Raw genomic sequence first — 13,090 nt, forward strand, 5'->3', positions numbered from 1 at the left:
TTTTTTGAGAAGGGAGATGTATTAGTCTGTATTCATGCCGCTGATAATGACATAGCAGAAAATGGGCAATTTACAAAAGAAAGAGGTTTAATGGACTTACTGTTCCACGTGGCTGAGGAGGCCTCACAATCATGGCAGAAGGCAAGGAGAAGCAAGCTACATCTTACCTGGATGGTGGCAAGCAAACAGAGAGCTTGTGCAGGGAATCTCCTCTTTTTAAAATCATCAGATCTCATGAGACTCATTCACTATCATGAGAACAGCATAGGAAAGATCGGCCTCCATGATTCAATCACCTCCCACCAGGTTCCTCCCACAGCACACGGGAATTGTGGGAGTTACAATTCAAGATGAGATTTGGGTGGGCACACAGCCAAACCATATCAGAAGAAGTACTGAAGAGTCACTCAAAGCAAGTAAATACCATGTATCTGAGTTACTGTTAGATACTCTTTGAAGAAGCCTTTGAATAAAGAGTACATTTCTGGAAACACGTGGTTAGTCAGGTGGTGACTAAAGTGGTTGCTCACAGACACAACTGACTGCAGGCTCCACAGAGCAGCTTTTGGAGTCTAAGATCACTGCCAAAAAAAGAACAGAGGTATGGGAGGGCCCTTTCTGATTATAACTGTAAAACTCTCAAGAGATGAGCTTCAGACAGAGGAGAGATCACTATCCCTAGTTTTCAGAAAAGCAGCTTATGCCTCAAGACTTTTAAACATTTTGCCCATAGTTTCATAAAAAGTTACTGGTAGAATGGTGGCTAGCTCCAGCTGTTTTTTTTTTTTTTTTTTTTCCCCCAGGGCGATGTTCTCTACACTGCACTAAATGGAGAACAGCTCCACTGCTTCTTTTCTCCTGAGCACATTGTCTGTGAACAAATGTTTAGGTGAGTTTTCGGTGACAATCAAGGTGTCCCTCCAGAGTGTCTGGGGTGCAAGAAGCAATGACAGGAAAGCAATCTTGCAGAAGGAAAGGAAAGCAAATGGGAGAGTGGGAGGAACAAAGAGGGGGAAGAAAAAAGATACACGGAGGAATCATCTATTGATCTAGAATGTTTGGAAATGTTTATTTTGGTTGACAGAAGGCTACCCTTCATCTCATTCACGGTCAAACAATTCTTAAAGATGTCATTTAACACCAAAACTAAACTGGGCATAAGTTAATTTGTTTCATATCATGATCAAAGTCTTATGATTTTAACTTCTAGTTATTATTGTGAATCTCTAAGAAAAAATCTGGTTCTATTGAGTCTGGATAGATAGATTTTACTACATCCATTGTATACTGTGGACAATTGTTATAGATGCCATTTGCTGTCCCGAGTTGTCAGGTCCTACCCTGCCTCACTGGTTCCAATTTATTATTTCAACAGAAAAGAGAAAACATTTCAATGAAAGAGGAAACGGGAAATTCCAACAGATCAGCAACAGTTGGAGTGCTAACCTGTCACTGGAATGGAAAAAAGAAAAAATGCTCTTGTTGACACATCTTTTCCTTGTTTTTGACACAAATTAGGTAACTCCCTGACTTACTGTCTCTTCACAAAATTGGTGGGGGTGTGAAAAATGTCTATGCAGTATATAGAGATATTCATAACAAAGACTTATGCTATGAAAAATGTCCTTTGTTCACAAAAGAAAGAATAACTCATGCTCTACATAATTTGCACCTATATATTTTGCTGTTGTAAATCCTGGTTTGCTCACTAAGCTGAAGTTCATTGTCTCACCGTGATTCTTGAGCCCAAAACTCTGATGAATCAAAGGGATCAAATATTGGGCTCCTACATTTTATGTGCAGTAGTTGTGCAGTTCACCTCACTGCGTCTGCATTAAAGCCCCCACTTTAATGAAAAGGATTGTTTTTTATTCTCAAAAGCAATTTTGAAATTCTGACTCAGAGACTTTTTATTCCTGTCTTGTGTTTCCTGAAAGAATAATCCCAGATACAAGGATAATTACCCTATTTTTGATTATTTAAAAATATATTCAATATTCACTCAAAAATATATATGATTTCTGGTTTTGATAATTGTATTAGGGTGATATATAATGTTAATACTAGGGGAAACAAAGTGAAAGGAATGGAAACATAAAAAGAAAAATATTTATTGACCTGCTACCGTGGGCCAGAAATTGTGTGAGGTACTTGGTATACAATGGTGATTAACCAGACAGAACCAATAATTCCCTCCTCTCCTCATTTAGTTATGAAGTTGTCATTTAATCATACCAAAGTCTTTTTGCCTGCAATTGAAGGTAATTTGTATTTTATTCTCTTCTAGAAACCTTGATTTTACTACTTACTGAGCATTTACAGCATGTTAAGCACTTATTCCTAGGTGTTTTCCATATTTGATTATTTCATTCTTACAATGCACCGACTGAGAAAGTGTTATTACCCACAATTTGCAGATGAGGAAACAAGTGTGAGTAAGTTAAATTAGTTACCTCATATATAAAGTGGTTGAGGCTGGGCATGGTGGCTCACACCTGTAATCTCAGCACTTTGAGAGGCCGAGGGTGGATACTTGAGGTCAGGAGTTCAAGATCAGCCTGGCCAATATGGTAAAACCCCATCTCTACTAAAAACACAAAAATTAGCTGGGTGTGGTTGGGTGCCTGTAATTCCAGCTACTCAGGAGGCTGAGGAAAGAGAATCACTTGAACCCGGGAGGTGGGAGATTGTGCTACTGCATTCCAGCCTAGACAATAAGAGCGAAACTCCATCTCAATAATAATAATAATAATAAAATAAATAATAATCAAGTGGCCAAGCTGGGACTTACTTTCACATGGGATCATCTAAATCCATAGAATGTTCTCATCTCACCTCACAGTCCGTCACTGATGACGAACACCTCCATGCCACGTCCTTCCAGACTTTAATATTCTCTCAGGATAAAGACTGCCAGATTCCTTTCCTCATAGCCTAATTATAGCATTTATTACATACCAACAATCTACTTTCCTACCTCTTCCTGTGGTTTACTTAGCAGAACCATAAACTGGACATTGGGTTCTTAATCATGGCTTGGTTAATGTAGAAGGAGTTAAGATAATGGGTGCAGAGCCAATATTATTGTTCCTCTTCTGATGAACATCACATAGATAACAAAGAACTTTTGTGCCAGCAATGTGAGTGGGTTTGAAGTATCTCTACTTAAATGTTACTTCCACCATGTCTTTATAATTTTTTCTCAAGCTAGCTAGCCTTTTGTTTCCAGTTACCATTTAAAGTTAGAAAAGAAACAAATCCTTGAATAAATTATTAAATTTAACTTCTTAACTTTAATATGCAAAGGTCTGACCAAGGGGGGCTTAGGTTGTCTGGGCTAGAGAGTATACTGGTTCTTTTTATCTCAATGGTATGGAAATTTTAGGATCACAAAGAGGCAGAGAGAAAACAAGGCACATTTTTTTCCCAACATGAATTTCAAACATTACTCACTATCTCTTAGCTTCTGTGTGAAGACGGACACGCCCTCAAGGCTTCTGGGCTCCAGAGCTGTTGTTGTTTTTTTTTTCTCTTTTTTCTTTTCTTTCTTTATTTTTTTATTTTATTTTTATTTTTATTTATTTATTTTTTTTGAGGCAGAGTCTTGCTCTGTCGCCCAGGCTGGAGTGTAGTGGTGCAATCTTGGCTCACTGTAGTCCCGAGCAGCTGGGACTACAGGCGCCCACCACCGCACCCAGTTAATTTTTGTATTTTTAGTAGAAGTGGGGTTTCATCATGTTCAGGATGGTCTTGATCTTTTGACCTCATGATCCGCCTGCCTCGGCCTCCCAAAGTGCTGGGATTACAGGCGTGAGCAACCACGCCCGGCCTGTTGTTGCTTTTTAATGATTGGAGCAGATAGTGGAGGTGCCTATGCGGTATAGTCCAGTCTCCTCATTCCTAGTAAGATCATGTGCAAATTTCTCTCAGGACTTAATGTCAGGCAAGGCTACAGTGCTTCCAGTAAGTAAATTGTTTCTCTCAGACATTGCGAATGCCTTTTCTTTTTGCTTATCTGGTAAGAAGCTTAATTCCAAATTTAAGGCTCTACTGTGTTGTCCTCAACTTGGTTTTGGCTTCATCTTACTTTTCCATTATCATCTTTCATTAATCCTGGTTTCTTTCTTTACTTTTACACTTTACATATCTCTGAAAGCAGCCTGAAATCCTTTTGAGAATGAGGCTACATGTAAATAATCAATACTACTAATAAATAATATCTGAACAGCTTTATCCTTTATCATCTCTACCTCCCAAATAATTATACTGTAACAGTTCAATGAAAGATTCTGTTGTCTAGGGGGAAGAGCCAGGGCCCACCATGGTAAAAATCTGACTTCAGTGATCCTTATAAAATTTTTACAGGTTAATTTTGCACCTGCGAAAGAGAACATACAGCTATATCGACATTTTTATAGTTCTTAATATCCAGTGTCTCTTTCCAAAGAAATTAATCAATTATAACAGCCACCAACAATGAGTGAGATTGCCTGAATTTGTGTATCTTTGCCCAAACAGGGAGTTATAGCTTTACTTTTTTCCCCCTACATTTGGAATACATGCCAGTCATTTCTAAGGTTGTTTTCTCAATTTGGGGACCATAGATTTCCAGGAGACTTCATAGATCCTGAGAAAGTTCCTGGTTTTATAAAATGATTTTGATGGAAAAGAGGAATTAGGTCACTCTTCTGCAATAAATCTTTTGCTATGAAATTGAAGATGAAGACTGTGATTAAGAATTAAGAAGCTGTACCTGGTGGTTCACGCCTGTAATCCCAGCACTTTGGGAGGCCGAGGCGGGTGGATCACCTGAGGTCAGGAGTTTGAGACTAGCCTAGCTAACATGGCGACACCCTGTCTCTACTAAAAATACAAAAAATTAGCTGGGCATGGTGGTAGGTGCCTGCAATCCCAGCTACTTGAGAGGCTGAGGCAGGAGAATGGCGTGAACCTGGGAGGTGGAGGTTGCAGTGAGCCGAATGGCGTGAACCTGGGAGGTGGAGGTTGCAGTGAGCCGAGATCGTGCCACTGTACTCCAGCCTGGACAAGAGTGAAACTCCGTCTCAAAAAAAAAAAAAAAGAATTAAGAACAACATTTTAAGAGATGAAAATGAATGCTGAGAAGAAAGATTAATTCATCCTTTCTAGTTAGGGGAGAAGAAGGCTGAGATGTAACAGATAATGAAGCTTTATGTAAGGCATTTGATACAGGTTTATTGGATAAATTAATGAATTTAATAATCAGCTAATTATGTTACCAAAAATTGAAAAGTATTTTAAGTAAAAATAGATAAGGCTACATAAATCTTATTTTGCCTAGAATACATTAACATCTTTATGTCTGTCTACCTTGTTTTCAATGAAAAAGTCAAAGTACAATAATATAGGACCATAACAGTTCAAACCCTCGTGCATTTTAAAAAAAAATTAATCCATATGACCTGTTTATTTGCACTTAAATCATTGCAATGTTGAATAGTAAAGACAACCTGATATCTAAAGAAGCTTCTGGGTTTTCAAAAACAGAAGATAGAAACAAAAAACTTTCTATCAGTTTTTGCCAAAAATAAAATGCATTAGAAAATCAGAAGGTTTTAAAAAGTGTAGCCCAGCCTTTTGAGCAGGTTTTATACTTGGTGTAGTAAACCCTTCCATTGTATCAAGACTATCTCTGAAAATGGAAAAAGACAACAAAAACAAAAAACCAGAACCTACTGAAAATGTGGATAGTACAAAGCTAGTGAAACAGTCAGCTTCTGAAGCCAATATTTTCATCATGTCATCACTTATTAATAAAAAAAACTTCGCATTTTTTCTTCTCTACTTTCCCCCAAAAGATTCTGTTCGTGAAAAGGTTGATTCAGTTCAGTTAAATATAAACAGTTAACTGTGAATATGTCTCTGCTGCCAAAGGAAAATTATCCCTGGTAGGGGAGACAAACAAGGGTCAAAACATTATGAGTAAGGATAGTATGTGGTTAAGTGTTACATGAAAGCTTCAAAGTACTATGGGACACAAACCCGGAAAAGATTAATTTGGCAGAGAACAGACTGGGGAAAACTCGATGGAAGGGGTAAAGCATTAGATGTTATCAATTTTAACACCTCAGCTGAAATAACCAAATACAGCTATGTGTTGCTTAATGATGGGAAAAAGTTCTGAGAAATGCATTGTTAGGCAATTTCATCATTGTGCGAGCATCATAGTGTACTTATACATTCCTAGATGATATAGCCTTCTCCACACCTAGGCTGTATGGTATAGTCTATTGTTCCTAGGCTACAAACCTGTATAGCATGTGACTGTACTGAATACTATAGGCAATTGTAACACAATGGTAGGTATTTGTGTATCTAAACATTCTATCTATAGAAAAGGTACAGTAAAAATATGGTTTTATAATCTTATGGGACCACCATCATATATGTGGTCCATCATTGACTGAAACATTCTTAGGTGGTGCAGGACTGTACATGATTTTACTATTTGCCAGGTGAACAAGGAACATGAAATTAGACAGACTGTATAAAGTTTGGGCTTTTTCTGCTGGAATAAACCATGGAATAGAGAAACATGCCTTGGACAGGTGATAAGAGTAATAGATTCAGGACAAGTAAAATGGGAAGAAAGAGGAGATAAGATAATGGTCCAGGCAGCTCTCTTTTACTTTCTGATTTTACTTCTTTGATAAAGAACACCTCTGACCTTTTGCTCCAGCCCTTTTACCACCACCACTAATGATTCCTCCACTGCCTACTTAGAGTCCATCTCCAAACCAGTTCTTCAAGGCTAGTTCAAAAATCATCAATTCTGTGAAAGCTTTCTTTATCCTTCAGGCAGAATTTTTGACTCCCTCCTTTGGGTTTTAACAGCACTGTAGATTTTATTCTTTTTTAAACTTTATTTTGTATTTCAATAGGTTTTTTTTGGGAGCAGGTAGTGTTTGGTTACATGAATAAATTATTTAATGGTGATTTCTCAGATTTTGGCGCACCCATCACCTGAGCAGTGTACACTGTACCCAATGTGTAGTCTTTATCTCTCTCCCCCTTCCACCATTTCCCCTGCATCCCCAAAGTCCAATGTATCATTTTTATGCCTTTGCCTCTTTATAGCTTAGCTCTCATTTATGAGAGAGAACATACAATGTTTGGTTCTCCATTCCAGAGTTAATTCACTTAGAATAATAATTCAGGTTGCTGTGAATGCCATTATTTTGTTCCTTTTTATGGCTGAATAGTATTCCATGGTATGTATACATATATGTATATGTATATCACATTTTCTTTATCCACTCGTTGATTGATGGGCATTTGGGCTGGTTCTGTGTCTTTGCAATTGCAAATTGTGCTGCTATAAACATGCATATGCAAGTATCTTTTTCATTTCATGACTTCTTTTCCTCTGGGTAGATACCCAGTAGTGGGATTGCTGGATCAAATGGCAGATGTACTTTTAGCTCTTTAAGGAATCTCCATACTGTTTTCCACAGGGGCTATACTAGTTTACATTCTCACCAATAGTGTAAAAGTGTTCCCTTTCTACCACATCCATGAACATCTATTATTTTTTGATTTTTAAATTATGAACATTCTTAGAGGAATAAGGTGGTATTGTATTGTGGTTTTGATTTGCATTTCCCTGATAATTAGTGATGCTGAGTATTTTTTCATATGTTTATTGGCCACTTGTGTATATTCTTTTGAGAATTGTCTATTCATGTCCTTAGCCCACTTTTTAATAGGATTATTTCAGTCTTGCTGATTTGTTTGAGTTATTTGTAGATTCTGGACATTAATCCTTTGTTATATATTCAGATTGTGAAGATTTTCTCTCACGCCATGGGTTGTCTGTTTACTCTGCTGATTATTTCTTTTGCTGTGCAGAATCTTTTTAGTTTAATTAAGTTTTATTTATCTTTGTTTTTGTTGCATTTGCTTTTGGGTTCTTGGTTATGAAGTCTTTGCCTAAGCCAATGTCTGGAAGGGTTTCTCTGATGTTATCTTCTAGAATTTTTATAGTTTCAGGTCTTAGATTTAAATCTCTGATCCATCTTGAGTTGATTTTTGAATAAGGTCAGAGACGAAGGTCTAGTTTCATTCTTCTACATGTGGCTTGCCAATTATCTCAGCATCATTTGTTGAATATAGTATCCTTTCCCCACTTTAAGTTTTTGTTTGCTTTGTCAAAGATCAGTTGGCTGTAAGTATTTTGCTTTATTTCTGGGTTCTCCATTCTGTTCCATTGGCCCATGTGCCTGTTTTTATACCAGTACCATGCTGTTTTGGTGACTATGGCATTGTAGTATAGTTTGAAGTTGGGTAATGTGATGCCTCCAGATTTGTTCTTTTTGCTTAGTCTTGCTTCGGTTATGTGGGCTCTTTTTTGGTTCCATATGAATTTTGGGATTATTTTTCTCTAGTTCTGTGAAGGATGATGGTGGTATTTTAATGAAAATGGCATTGAATTTGTAGATTGCTTTTGGCAGTATGGTCATTTTCACAATATTGATTCTATCCATCCATGATCATAAGATATATTTCCATCTTTTGTGTCATCTATGATTTCTTTCACTGGCATTTTGTAGTTTTCCTTGTAGGTGTCTTTCACCTCCTAAGTATTTTATTTTTTTCAGCTATTGTAAAAGGGGTTGAGTTCTTGATTTGATTCTCAGCATGGTTGCTGTCGGTGTATAGGAGAGCTACTGATTTGTGTACATTAATTTTGTATTCTGAAACTGCTGATTTCATTTATCAGTTCTAGGAGCTTTTTGGAGGAGCCTTTAGGGTTTTCTAGGTATAGGACCATATCACCAGCAAACAGCGACAGTTTGACTTTCTCTTTACTGATTTGGATGCCCTTTCTTTCTTTCTCTTGTCTGATTGATCTGACTAGGAATTCCAGTATTATGTTGAATAGAGGTGATGAAAATGGGCATCCTTGTCTTGTTCTAGTTCTCAGGGGGAATGCTTTCAACTTTTCCCTGTTTAGTATAATGTTGGATGTGGGTTTGTCATAAATGGCTTTTATCACCTTAAGGTATGTCCCTTTTATACTAATTTTGCTGAGGGTTTTACTCATAAAGGAATGCTGGATTCTGCCAGATGTTTTTCCTGTGTCTATTGAGATGATCATGTGATTTTTGTTTTTAATTCTATTTATATGGTATATCACATTTATTGACTTACGTATATTAAACCATCCCTGCAACCCTGGTATAAAACCCATTTGATCATGGTGGATTAACTTTTTGATATGCTGTTGGATTCGGTTTGTTAGTATTTTGTTGAGGATTTTTGCATCTGTGTTCATCAGGAATATGATTGGTCTGTAGTCTTCTTTTTTTTTTATGTCCTTCCCTGGTTTTGTTATTAGGATGATACCGGCTTCATAGAATGATTTAGGGGGGATTCCCTCTTTCTCTGTCTTTTGGAATAGTGTCAATAGGATTTGCACCAAATTTTTGAATATCTGATAGAATTCAGCTGTGACTCCATCTGGTCCTGGACTTTTTTTGTTGGCAATTTTTTTTTATTACAATTTCAATCTTGCTGCTTGTTATTGGTCTGTTCAGAGTTTCTATATTTTCCTGGTTTAATCTAGGAAGATTGTGTATTTCCAGGAATTCATCCATCTTCTCTAGGTTTTCTAGTTTATGCATGTACAGGTGTTCATAGTAGCCTTGATAATGTATTTCTGTGCTATTAGTTGTGATATCTCCTGTTTCATTTCTAATTTAGCTTATTTGGATCTTTCTGTCTTCTTGGTTAATCTCACTAATGGTCTATCAATTTTATTTATCTTTTCAAAGAACCAGATTTTTGTTTAATTTACCTTTTGTATTTTTTTTTGTTTGTTTGTTTCAATTTCATTTAGTTCTGCTCCGATCTTCGTTATTTCATTTATTCCGCTGGGTTTGGATTTGGTTTGTTCTTGTTTCTCCAGTTCTGTGAGGTGTGACCTTAGATTGTCTATTTGTGCTCTTTTAGGCTTTTTGATGTAGGCATTTAACGGTATGAACTTTCCTCTTAGCACCGCTTATGCTGTATCCCAAAGGTTTTGATAGGTTGTATCACTATTATCATTCAGCTCAAAGAGTTTTAAAATTTCCATCTTGGTTTCATTGTTGACCCAATGATCATTCAAGAGCAGATTCTTTAATTTCCACATATTTCCATGGTTTTGAGGGATCCTTTTGGAGTTGATTTCTAATTTTATTCCACTGTGGTCTGAGAAAGTACTTGATATAATTTCGAGTTTCTTAAATTTACTGAGACTTGTTTTGTGGCCTATCGCATGGTCTGTCTTGGAGAGTATTCCATGTGCTAATGAATGGAATGTATATTTTGCAGTTGATAGATAGGATGTTCTGTAAGTATCTGTTAAGTACATTTGTTCTAGGTTATAGTTTGAGTCCCCCCCCCCGCTTTTTTTTTTTTTTTTTTTGAAACAGAGTCTTGCTCTGTCACCCAGGCTGGGGTGCAGTGGTGCAATCTTGGCTCACTGCAACCTCCACTTCCTGGATTCAAGCAATTCTGTCTCAGTCTCCTGAGTAGCTGGGACTATAAGCATGTGCCACTATTCCTGGCTAATTTTTGTAGTTTTGGTAGAGATAGGGTTTCACCATATTGGTCAGCCTGGCAGTCCATTGTTTCTTTGTTGACCTTCTTTTGATGACCTGTCTAGTGCTGTCAGTGGAATATTGAAGTCCCCCACTATTACTGTGTTGATATCTATTTCTTCCTTAAGTCTAATAGTAATTGTTTTATAAATTTGGGAGCTCCAGTTGTGTATATATAGGAGCATATATATTTAGGAATGTGATATTTTACTGTTGGACTAGTCCTTTATCATTATATAATGTCCCTCTTTGTCTTTTTAAACTGTTGTTGCTTTAAAGTTTGTTTTGTCTGTTATAAAACTAACTACTCCTGTTCGCTCTTGGTGTCTGTTTGCATGCGATATCTATTTACACCCTTTTACCTTAAGTTTATGTGAATCTTTAGATGTTAGGTGAGTCTCCTGAAGACAGCAGAAACTTGGTTGGTGAATTCTTATCCAATCTGCCATTCTGTATCTTTTAAGTGGAGCATTTCGGCCATTTACATTCAACGTTAGTATTGAGATATGAGGTACTATTCTATTTATCGTGTTATTTGTTGCCTGAATACCTTGTTGCTTTTTCATTGTGTTACTGTTATATAGGTCCTGTAAAATTTATGCTTTAAGGAGATTCTGTTTTGGTGTATTTGAAGATTTGTTTCAAGATTTAGAGCTCCTTTTAGCAGTTCTTATAGTGCTGGCTTGGTAGTAGCAAATTCTCTCAGCATTTGTTTATCTGGAAAAGACTGTGTCTTTCCTTCATTTATGAAACTTAGTTTTGCTGGATACAAAATCCTTGGCTGAAAATTGTTTTGTTTAAGCTGGCTAAAAATAGGACCCCAATTCCTTCTAGTCTGTAGGGTTTCTGTTGAGAAATCTGCTGTTAATATGATAAATTTTCCTTTGCAGGTTACCCGATGCTTTTACCTCACAACTTGATACTTTCCTTCAGCTTAACTTTAGATAACCTTATGACTATGTGCCTGGGCGATGATCTTTTTGCAATAAATTTCTCGGGTGTTCTTTGGGCTTCTTACATTTGGATATCTGGATTTCTAGCAAGGCCAGGGAAGTTTTCCTTGATTATTCCCTCAAATAAGTTTTCCAAACTTTTAGATTTCTTTGGGAACATCAATTATTCTTAGGTTTGGTCATTTAACATAATCCCAAACTTCTTGCAGGCTTTGCTCATTTTTTAAACCTCTTTTTAATTTGTCTTTGACAGTCTGGGTTAATTTGAGAGCCTTGTCTTCAAGCTTTGAAGTTCTTTCTTCTGCTTTTTTGATTCCATTGCTGAGACTTTCCAGTGCATTTTGCATTTCTCTAAGTGTGTCCTTGATTTCCAGAAGTTGTGGTTGTTTTTTTATTTATGCTATCTATTTCACTGAATACTTTTTCTTTCACATCCTGTATCATGTTTTTGATTTCTTTAAGTTGGACTTCACCTCTCTCTGGTGCCTCCTTGATTAGCTTAATAATCGACCTTCTGAACTCTTTTTCTGGCAATTCGGAGGTTTCATCTTTACCAAATCAAGATGAAATCCTTTGCTGGTGAGCTGGTGTGATTTTGGGGGGTGTTAAAGACACTTGTTTTGTCATATTACCAAAATTGTTTTTCTGGTTCCTTCTCATTTGGGTAGACTATGTCAGAGGGAAGATCTGGGACTCAAGGGCTGCTGTTCAGATTCTTTTGTCCCATGGGATGGGGCTTCCTGACAGCTGAACTGCAGTAATTGTTTCGCTCTTCTGGGTCTGGTCACCCAGCAGAGCTACCGGTCTCTGAGCTGGTACTGGGGAGTGTCTGCAGAGAGCCCTGTGATGTGATCTGTCTTCAGGTCTCTCATCTGTGGATACCAGCACCGGCTCCAGTGGAGGTAGCAGGGGAGAGAAGTGAACTCTGTGAAGGTCCTTGTTTGTACTATTGTTTAGTGTGTTAGCTTTGTGTTGGTTGGCCGCCAGCCAGGAGGTGGTGAAATCAAGAGTGCATTAGCTGCAGTTGTATAGGGAGGATGCAAACTTGCCCTAGGGACACCAGGTTAAGTATTTGTGCTTCTCAGGTGGTGGGCAGGGCCATAGAGCTCCCAAGAGATTATGTCCTTTGTCTTCAGCTATGAGGGCTGGTAGAGAAAGACCACCAGGTGGAGCAGGGATAGGCGTGTCTGAGCACAGCTTCTTTTTGGGCGGGGCTTGCTATTGCTCCTGTGGAGGATAGGGGTATGGTTCTCAGGCTGATGGAGTTATGTTCCCTGGGGGATTATGGCTGCCTCTGCTGAGTCATATAGGTCACTAGGGAAGTAGGGGAAAGTCAGCAGTCACAGGCCTCACCCCGCTCCCATGCAGTCGGCAGTCCTAAAGGCTGGTCTCACTCCCATGGTACCCTGACAACAGCACCGAGTCTATTTCCAGGCAGCCAATGACCAGGGCTGAGAACCTGTCCCAGACCATGAGCCTCCCAGCTGAGAAAGCAAGAAGACTCACAGTTTTTAG

General features: G+C 37.9%; 1 long non-coding RNA gene across 1 annotated transcript in view; it reads left to right on the forward strand.

Moving 5' to 3' along the window:
• Positions 1–13,090, forward strand: part of LOC105489986 (uncharacterized) — a 312,911-nt gene that overhangs the window by 186,811 nt on the left and 113,010 nt on the right. The window contains exon 3 of the long non-coding RNA XR_011619910.1: positions 1,376–1,518. This is a non-coding gene — a long non-coding RNA (uncharacterized lncRNA). The remainder of the gene's footprint in view (positions 1–1,375; positions 1,519–13,090) is intronic.

This window comes from Macaca nemestrina, chromosome 2, assembly GCF_043159975.1.
Source record: "Macaca nemestrina isolate mMacNem1 chromosome 2, mMacNem.hap1, whole genome shotgun sequence".
NCBI lineage: Eukaryota > Metazoa > Chordata > Mammalia > Primates > Cercopithecidae > Macaca > Macaca nemestrina.